The following is an 8,681-nucleotide window of genomic DNA, read 5'->3' as shown; positions in this document are numbered from 1 at the left end:
ATCCCAAAGAGCAAGACTATAAATGGACAAGCCACCTCCCCTTCCCTACTCGCTCTCAGCCACTGGGCCCTCACCTCCCCCTCAGCTACTTTTCCTGGAGGTGGGGATGGGACCAGCAAGAGAGCAAGAGATCTGGGAAGGGTTTCATTCATCACCCACCGAAGCCAACAGCAGAAAGTGACCATGGGTTAATATGGTTCTGAGATAGGGCCTGAAAAGTTTTGAGACATTCCATTGCAAGCAGAAGCTATCTGTATGTGCTAAGTTCTGAACTGAAACAATCCTGTTCGGCTATAGTTGGAGTAGGGAGCATTTGGTCAGGAGGGTATTTTTAGCAGCCAGATGCCTCTGTCAATCAAAAGCAGACAGCTGGAATGGTCCAAGAGAAGAAACAAGGTGATATTTGCTGCTCTGGGACCCTTCAGCTGTCAGGCTTGCACTTTCTCAAGTGAGATGGGCCTCTCACCCCACCCCTTTCAGTCTCTCTCTCAAGAGTGGACTGTTTTGCAGGAAGCAGCAGAAGCTAAACTGAGGGCCCGGTGCAGTGGCTCACACCTGTAATCCCCACCTTGGGAAGCCAAGGTGGGTGAATGACCTGAAGTCAGGAGTTCGAGACCAGCCTGACCAACATGGTGAAACCCCATCTCTACCAAAAAATACAAAAATTAGCTGGGTATGATGGCGGGCACCTATAATCCCAGCTACTGAGGAGGCTGAGGCAGGAGAATCACTTGAACCCAGGAGGCAGAGGTTACAGTGGGCCGAGATTGCACCATTGCACTCCAGCCTGGACAACAGAGAAAGACTCTGTCTCAGAAAAAAAAAAGAGCTAAACTGAGCCCTTGGCATATACATAACAGCACCATTTAGGCTCTAAAGGGGTATTTTTCCTCTCCAGTATCACCTGGGGCTCCCACAGCACCCCTACTCCACAGCATGGAATTCCCTGTTCTTAGCACCACTGGTGATGCTGGTATGCTAGAGGCAGGCTGGATACAGAGAAGGCAGGCTTTAAAAATAGCAACCCCCATCTCTAGCTTTCTATCAAATTTCTTTTAAACATGTGTCTGCTGCCAGGAAAATACCAATGTGCTCTGTCCTTCTTACTCAGGAATGAGGACACAGGAGAGGCGAATCTAAAATCCCCATTGAACTGAATGCCACTGTTCTTGGCTGTCAGGCAGCTCTCACTGAGGTTTAACAAACACATTTGCAGATCTGGAGATTTGGCTTGCCTTCCATGTAAGATTTTTAGTTTCTGGGATGCATCTATTTCCGGGGTGGGGGTGCATTTCCTGGATCTTTCTGAGACAGATGTATCTGGGTTTGAATTCTAAGCCTGCCACTACCACTCGAGATGGAACCTGTGAAACGAGGGTGATAATTTCTGCCTCGCTGGATTGTTGTGAGAGTTAGATAATATGTATAAAGGACATAACACAGCACTTACCCCTTCATAAAATGTTCATTAAATGATAGCTATTTTATTTTATTTACTCTATCACATTATCCTCCATAAACTATCAAGATGTACCAGAAATTTTAACATGTCTTCAAACAACTGAATCTCCCAAAACACCTTTGACTCTTGGAAGCACATTGAAAGTTCATTGTCTAATCACATATTCTGCTTTTTAGGTAAGAACACATAGCCATAAGAGCAAGAGAATACCTCCGTGGCTTCTGATGTATCCTGAAGAATAAAAGAACTTAAGGCATTTAAAGTTAGGTGCCTCAAAAAGTAAACACTGCATGCTCCCAAGGGGGAAAACAATTCTACAAAATAGTTTAAAAAGAGAAAGAAGGCCAGAAACAGTGGCTCACACCTATAATCACGGGATTGGGAGGCTGAGGCGAGTGGATCACTTGAGCCCAGGGGTTTGAGACTAGCCTGGGCAACATGGAGAAATCCTGTCTCTATCAAAAATACAAAAAATAAACCAGGCATAGTGGCACATGCCTGTAGTCCCATCTACTCAGGAGGCTGAGGTGGGAGGATCACTTAAGCCCATGAGGTGGAGGTTGCAGGGAGCCATGATCATGCCACTGTACTCCAGCCTGGGTGAGAAAGCAAGACCCTGTCTCAGAAAACAAGGAAAGGAGGGAGAGGAGAAAGGAGGAGAGGGGAGGGGAAGGGAGGGGAGAGGAGGGGAGAAGAAAGTTTAAAAAGGTGTTTTCAGGAAAGGAGAGGAGAGGAAATTTTAAAAAGGTTTTTTTAATCCAGGTTAGCTTCCAATGAATATCCTGTATCCACATTGCCTGGCAATTCAGGCTCTTGCAATAACTAGTGTGCCCTGAAGGCCAGGGGCTCAGCCTGGCTAGGATGAGCTTGTTCTCTAGACTCTGCACTCTTGGAGCAAGTTCAGCCCAAGCCATAGTCAAGAAAGAAATTTACCTATCCAGAGACCATAAGGAGCAAGGGAGGGCTTTAATTATACCTGTGGGTCTCAATCTTATCAAAACAATGATAATGATATTATTAAAGTTTGGTAGACAGTATCCCTGATCACCCAGCAGAGCTTCCACCAGACATTAAGCTTCTCTTCCCATCCTGCCATCTTAACTGTTATTATGATAATGTGAATACTCCTCACCCCACCCTGCCATCTTAATTGTTTTTGCTCTGTGAATATCCCTCCACCCCACCCTACCATCTTAACTACTCTTAAGCCTTACCTCACCTGCCATAGTAACTGAACTTATGATAATGTATACTCCCTGCCCCTACCCCCACCACTGTAATTGATCTTACTCTGTAACTATCCACTGCCCACCCCAAACCTATAAAACCAACTCCTATCCCACCACCCTTTGCTGACGCCCTTTTCGGCCTCAGCCCACCTGCACCCAGGTGAATAAACAGCCATGTTGCTCACACAAAGCTTGTTTGGGGGGGTCTGTTCATTCAAAGAGAGCATTTTAACAGTAAGCATCCAGTCTCCTTTTTTTGTATCTGAATAAAGACGGGAGGTGAGAAAGGGAGAAGAATGAGATAGCTCAAGCCAAAGAGCTCCTGATCCAGGAGAGAGGCTGAACTGGGAAATTTCAGACAAGAAGATGACAAAGATTACCACTATGGAACAGGATGTCCAGGTCGTCGCTCTGCCTCTATTTCAGCTGAACTCCCCCCTCCCCGACACATAACACACACACACACAAGCCAAGAACATTCCAATGGCTACCCAGCACTCCCTCACCCTAAAGAATGTGAGAGACAATTGATGCAGGATTTATGAAGCAAGCGTCATGCTGGGTCCCTAATCACACAGCTCAAGGGTAGAAGAAAGGGACATGAAGAGGCCAGAAGTGGGGGCTGTTTTGGGAGGGTTATCAGTATATCATCAAAAAGCTAGGCATGGGCTTTAAGTATTCTCTTAATGTAAGAAGGGGCTCTACTCGTTAAATTGCATCATGGGTAGGATCTGCTCCCAGATGCCTCTTTGCAGCCCCCAAATCTTTAACCCTAGTCTGTGTTTGTATTATTGTTCTGAGCCTTTGAGCTAATAACCTCAGAGGCCTTGAGAGAGTGAGTACATTCCCCCTGTATGTTGCAATTCAGGGAATATGTACAAATAAGTATGAAGGAGTGTAGAGAATTTAAATCTATGTGGTTTGTGATGTTTTGAATTATTGGGACACCTTGTATGTCTGTATTAATACTGCAGCTGTTAATCTATCATACCCTGGAAGAGCTCCAACCATCTCCTTGAAAGACCCATTGGCTGAGCCACACGCCTGCAGTGATCACCATCTAGTGACAAATCAAAGGAGCTGCAAGATTTTAAATCTGAAGACTACTTTAAAGAACAGCCCTTACCACTAGATTTGACCTCCTTTGTACCCAGAGCTAAGGTTTAATTAGATCATGAGTAAAGTTTCCTTTACCTCCAGACTAAGAATGGTTTGTACCTTCTTTAATGGTTGGGGAAAAAAAATCAAAAGACTATTTGGCCAGGTGTTGTGTGGCTCATGCCTGTTAATACCAACACTTTGGGAGGCCAAGACAAGAGGATCGCTTGAGAACAGGAGTTTGAGACCAGCCTGGGCAGCATAGTGAGACTTCATCTGTATAAAAAATAAACAAAATCATCCAGGCATATTGGTGCACGACTGTGGTCTCAGCTACCCAAGAAGCTGATGTGGAAAGATCGCTTGAGCCCCAGAAGTCAAGTCTGCAGTGAGCCGAAATTGTGCCACTGCACTCAGCCTGGGTAACAGAGTGAGACCTTACCTAAAAAAAAAAAAAAAGACAAAAAAGACTATTTCATGACACATGAAAATTACATGAGATTCGGATTTCAGAGACCATAAATAAAAATGTATTAGAAAACAGCCACACTCACTGTTTTTGCATATTTTCTATGGCTGCTTTCACACTGCAACAGCAGAGTTGGATATTTGCAACACAGAACATATGACCCACAAAGCTGAAAATATTTACTATCTGACCTTTCATACAAGATGTTTGCCAAACCCTGCTTAGACTAGTAGTAGCTTAATACCTGGCAATGTTAAATAGGCCCAGGGTTGGGGAGAAGCTCACTGCTTTCAAATGCATTCACTGCTGATTCATTCATTCATTTCATACTCTGTGTGAGAGGCCTGATCAAGGAAGAAGTTCTTGTGCACACATTCCAGGGGGAGCAGGTGCCCCCTTGATTATATCCATGATATCCTGCATAATTACATCCTTGACAAAACTTCACATTCTCTAGTCCCTGTGTTCTTACCAAAACAGCATTCTTGCTTCCCTCTTTCTCTCTCTGGCTCCAAGAAATCCTTAGTTGTACAGTCCTTTACTCCCAAGAATTCCTAAATTTACTCATCCCACATGCATTTATTGGCCCATGTCTCAGGCACTGTGCCCAGTACCCCAGATATAAAGATGAGTAAGGCTGGGCATGGTGGCTCACACCTGTAATCCTACCACTTTGAGATACCAAGGCAGGAGGATCACTTTAGTCCAGGAGTTCGAGACCAACCTGGTCCACATAGCGAGACCCCCATCTCTACAAAAAATACAAAAATTAGTTGGGTGTGATGGTGCACACCTGTAGTCCCAGCTACTCAGGAGGCTGAGGTGGATGATTTGAGCACAGGAGGAGGCTGCAGTACTCGCAATTATACCCCTGCACCAGCCTAGGTGACAAAGCAAGACTCTCTCTCAAAAAATAAAATAGGCCGGGCACAGTGGCTCATGTCTGTAATCCCAGCACTTTGGGAGGCCGAGGTGGGTGGATCACAGGGTCAGGAGATCGAGACCATCCTGGCCAACATGGTGAAACCCTGTCTCTACTAAAAATACAAAAATTAGTTGGGTATGCTGGCGTGTGCCTGTAATCCCAGCTACTCTGGAGGCTGAGGCAGGAGAATCACTTGAACCGGGAAGTCAGAGGTTGCAGTGAGCCGAGATTGCACCACTGCACTCCAGCCTGGTGACAGAGTGAGACTCCATCTCAAAAAATAAAAAATAAAATAAAGATGAGTAAAATGTAGGCCCTGTCTTCAAGACACTGACCTTTAAAGGGAATTATGGAAGAGCATGTAAATGTGAGAGATAGGAGGCTAAGGGGAAGGGTATCCAGGGCTCTGAGGAACCAGGGAAAGCTTCGGAGAAGTGAGAGACAAGAGAAGTAGGGAGGGTGACCAGAACCTCAGAACCAGAGGAGACCACTTCAGGCCCAAGGACATGCAGCATGTGCAGAGACATGAAGGCCAAGAAACAGCATGACATGTTCAACAACTACAATTGGGTGGCTATTGCGGGAGCTACAGATGCATAAGTAGTACACTTCTCTTTTTTTTTTTTTAAATGGGGTTTCACCATGGCCAGGCTGGTCTTGAACTCCTGACCTCAGGTGATCCACCCACGTCGGCCTCCCAAAGTGCTGGGATTACAGGTGTAAGCCACCGCACCCGGCGTAGTATACTTCTCTTTACCATTCTGGCACCAGACTACTGCCTTTTATGTCCCAGTGTTTCATATACAATTGAAAGCTATTCTAACAGCAACATCTCTTTGAATGTGTGACATTGTTCTTTGCTTACATTACCACAAGTTTCACAGCACCCTTTGAGGTGGATGTTGTGGCCATTTTGAAGATGAAGAAATGGAGGTTCAGAGAAGTAAGAAATACGTCTGAGGCCTCCTTGTGAAAAATATCTCCAAAGTATAAAACCTAGAGAAACTGATCCATGTGCACAAGGAGACTGCACAAGAATGTTAAAGCAGTACCGACTGTAAGAGCAAAAATAGGAAACAAATTCAGTGTCTATCGAAAACGTCCAGGAGAAAAGATAAGTAGTGGTGCATTCACACAATGGATTATTGAACTGTGAAAGTGAATGAGAACCTCACATATGAGGTTATATTAAAATGGATTATTGAACTGTGAAAGTGAATGAGAACCTCACATATGAGTTAATATTAAAAAGAGCATGTAAAAAACATTGCAGATGAATAAGCAGTATGTATAATAATACTTATGCAAAGTTTTAAACCATGCAATGTAATATTTCATGTTACTTAGGGATATACACCTATGTAGTAAAATTATAAAGAAATGCATAGAAATGAAAAATGCTGAATTTAGAATAGTATTTATTTCTGAGGGAAAGAGGAATTCGTGAGGAAGTACAGAAGAGGGCATTCCAGGAAGAGGGAGAAGTACTACAGTACTGTGAGTTGAGTTTTGCAACAGTGTGGTATTTATGGGACTCACTATAGGTTTAATGTTGTTGAATCATAAAGTAAAAGCAGGGTGGGGAGGTAAGGGCAGTGGAAAGATCATGAGATTAGGGAGGTGCACAGAAACCTCATAGTACTCAGTTTGGCCTTTTCCAACAGCCAATGTGGAACCAGTAATGACTTTTAGATAGAACCAAACTCTTCGGCAGCAATATGGAGAGTAGATTGGAGCATTTGAAGTCAGAGGGAGATCTTAGCATGTTTCTGGCAAGAGATGATGAGACTCTGAAATAAGGCAACAGCAATGTGACAGGAAAGTAGAGACTACCCAAAAGAAACTCTTGCTCAGTATACCAGGAGACGTGTCCATCAATAGGAAAATCAGTAGAGTCATGTTTAGCAGTGAAATGAACAAATTACAGCTGTCTTCCACAGCTTAGACGATATTCAAAATATTAAGTGAAACAAGTCCCAGCATACTGCATAAAGGTGTAAATCTTAGAAAGTTTAATAATAATCTAAATGTGTTTTAGCCATGGCTGTGTGTGATAATACATAAGAGAAAGGAAATGACCAATACAAACCAGGGTAGTGATTTCTCTGGGAAACAGGGGATGAGATGATGAGATATATACATACATACATATATATTTGTGTGTCTAATATATATTATAGATGTACATACTGAAAGAGTAAGATGGAGAGAGAAAAAGGTCATTTATGGACCAATGATGACAATGTATCATGACCAAGGATTGTGCTTAATCTACTCTGTGTATTTAGAGCATAACAAAGGAAAGAAAGATTATAACCGAGGCTTTATTGTAAAGATCATAAGATGTTTTGTTTTAGTTATTTTCCTTTTGTTTGTCCTTTTCTTCCTCCATGCATGCTTGCTTGCACGTAGTCATTTCAGTAGAGGGTAGTCACTAGTAATTGATTAACTTCATATCCTAACCTCAGAACTGCAGGCAAGATTGATGAACTTGTTTTTATTTTAAAGAACAATGAACCGGGCACGGTGGCTTACGCCTGTAATCCCAGCACTTTGGGAGGCCGAGGCTAGTGGATCACTTGAGCCCATAAGTTAGAGACCAGCCTGGGCAACATAGAGAGACACCCCCACCCCTTGCCCAATCTCTATAAAAAAGAAGCAAAAGTCAGCCGGGCGGTCGTGTGTGCGTGCCTGCGGTTCCCAGCTACTTGGCACGCTGCGGTGGGAGGATCGCTTGAGCCCGGGAGGTAGAGGCTGCAGTGAGCGGTGATCGCGCCACTGCACTCCAGCCTGGGCGACAGTGCGAGACCCTATCACAAACAAAACAGAACAACGATGACCCTTAGGTCACGCAGACCTCCTTGATGGTCCAGAAGTCTGACTAGGACAAATGAGACCTAGAGTCCCAGGGAGGAAACAGCTTTGATCATGGGGGATCCCACCCCCTGTATTCTTACCTTACTCATAAAAGCCCCCCAGTTCCGTTCAAAGGCATGTCGGTATTCGAAAGACGGCCTCTCTCACCCTCTCGCTTTGGCCAAATGGAATAAACCCTCCCCCACTCCTAAGCACTGAATGTGTCGGTGTTTGGTTTACTGCGCTTTTGGTATACGAACCTATATTTGGGCGTTGATAAGGCAACAGATCATGTATTTTTGAGATACTCTGGGGATGGAACGCAAACTTCCAGACTTTTTTTTTTTTTTAATCAGTTGGCTTTATATTCATTCTCCCAAGGTGAGCGGCCCTACGAACTTTTCCTTCCCCTCAAAAGGAGGGCAGAGGGATAGGACCAAAACCAGTCGCGCCAGCGAGACGATAGTGCCGTGCCAGGAACTGCCAGGCAAGTGGGCGGAACAAGCAGCAAGGCGGTGCTCAAGGAGCTTCCTGGGGGCTGGGCTGGTCGCGCAAGCGCAGTAGCGCGCCTCGCCGCCATGGCGAATGCGCTGTCCAGTCATCCGCCGGTAGTGGCAGCGACTTCCCCTCAGGAAGCCGGGT

Source organism: Aotus nancymaae, unplaced genomic scaffold, assembly GCF_030222135.1.
Source record: "Aotus nancymaae isolate 86718 unplaced genomic scaffold, 86718_ANA_hifiasm-v0.15.2.pri h1tg000017l, whole genome shotgun sequence".
Taxonomy (NCBI): domain Eukaryota; kingdom Metazoa; phylum Chordata; class Mammalia; order Primates; family Aotidae; genus Aotus; species Aotus nancymaae.
Note: the sequence above shows the minus strand (reverse complement) of the source record.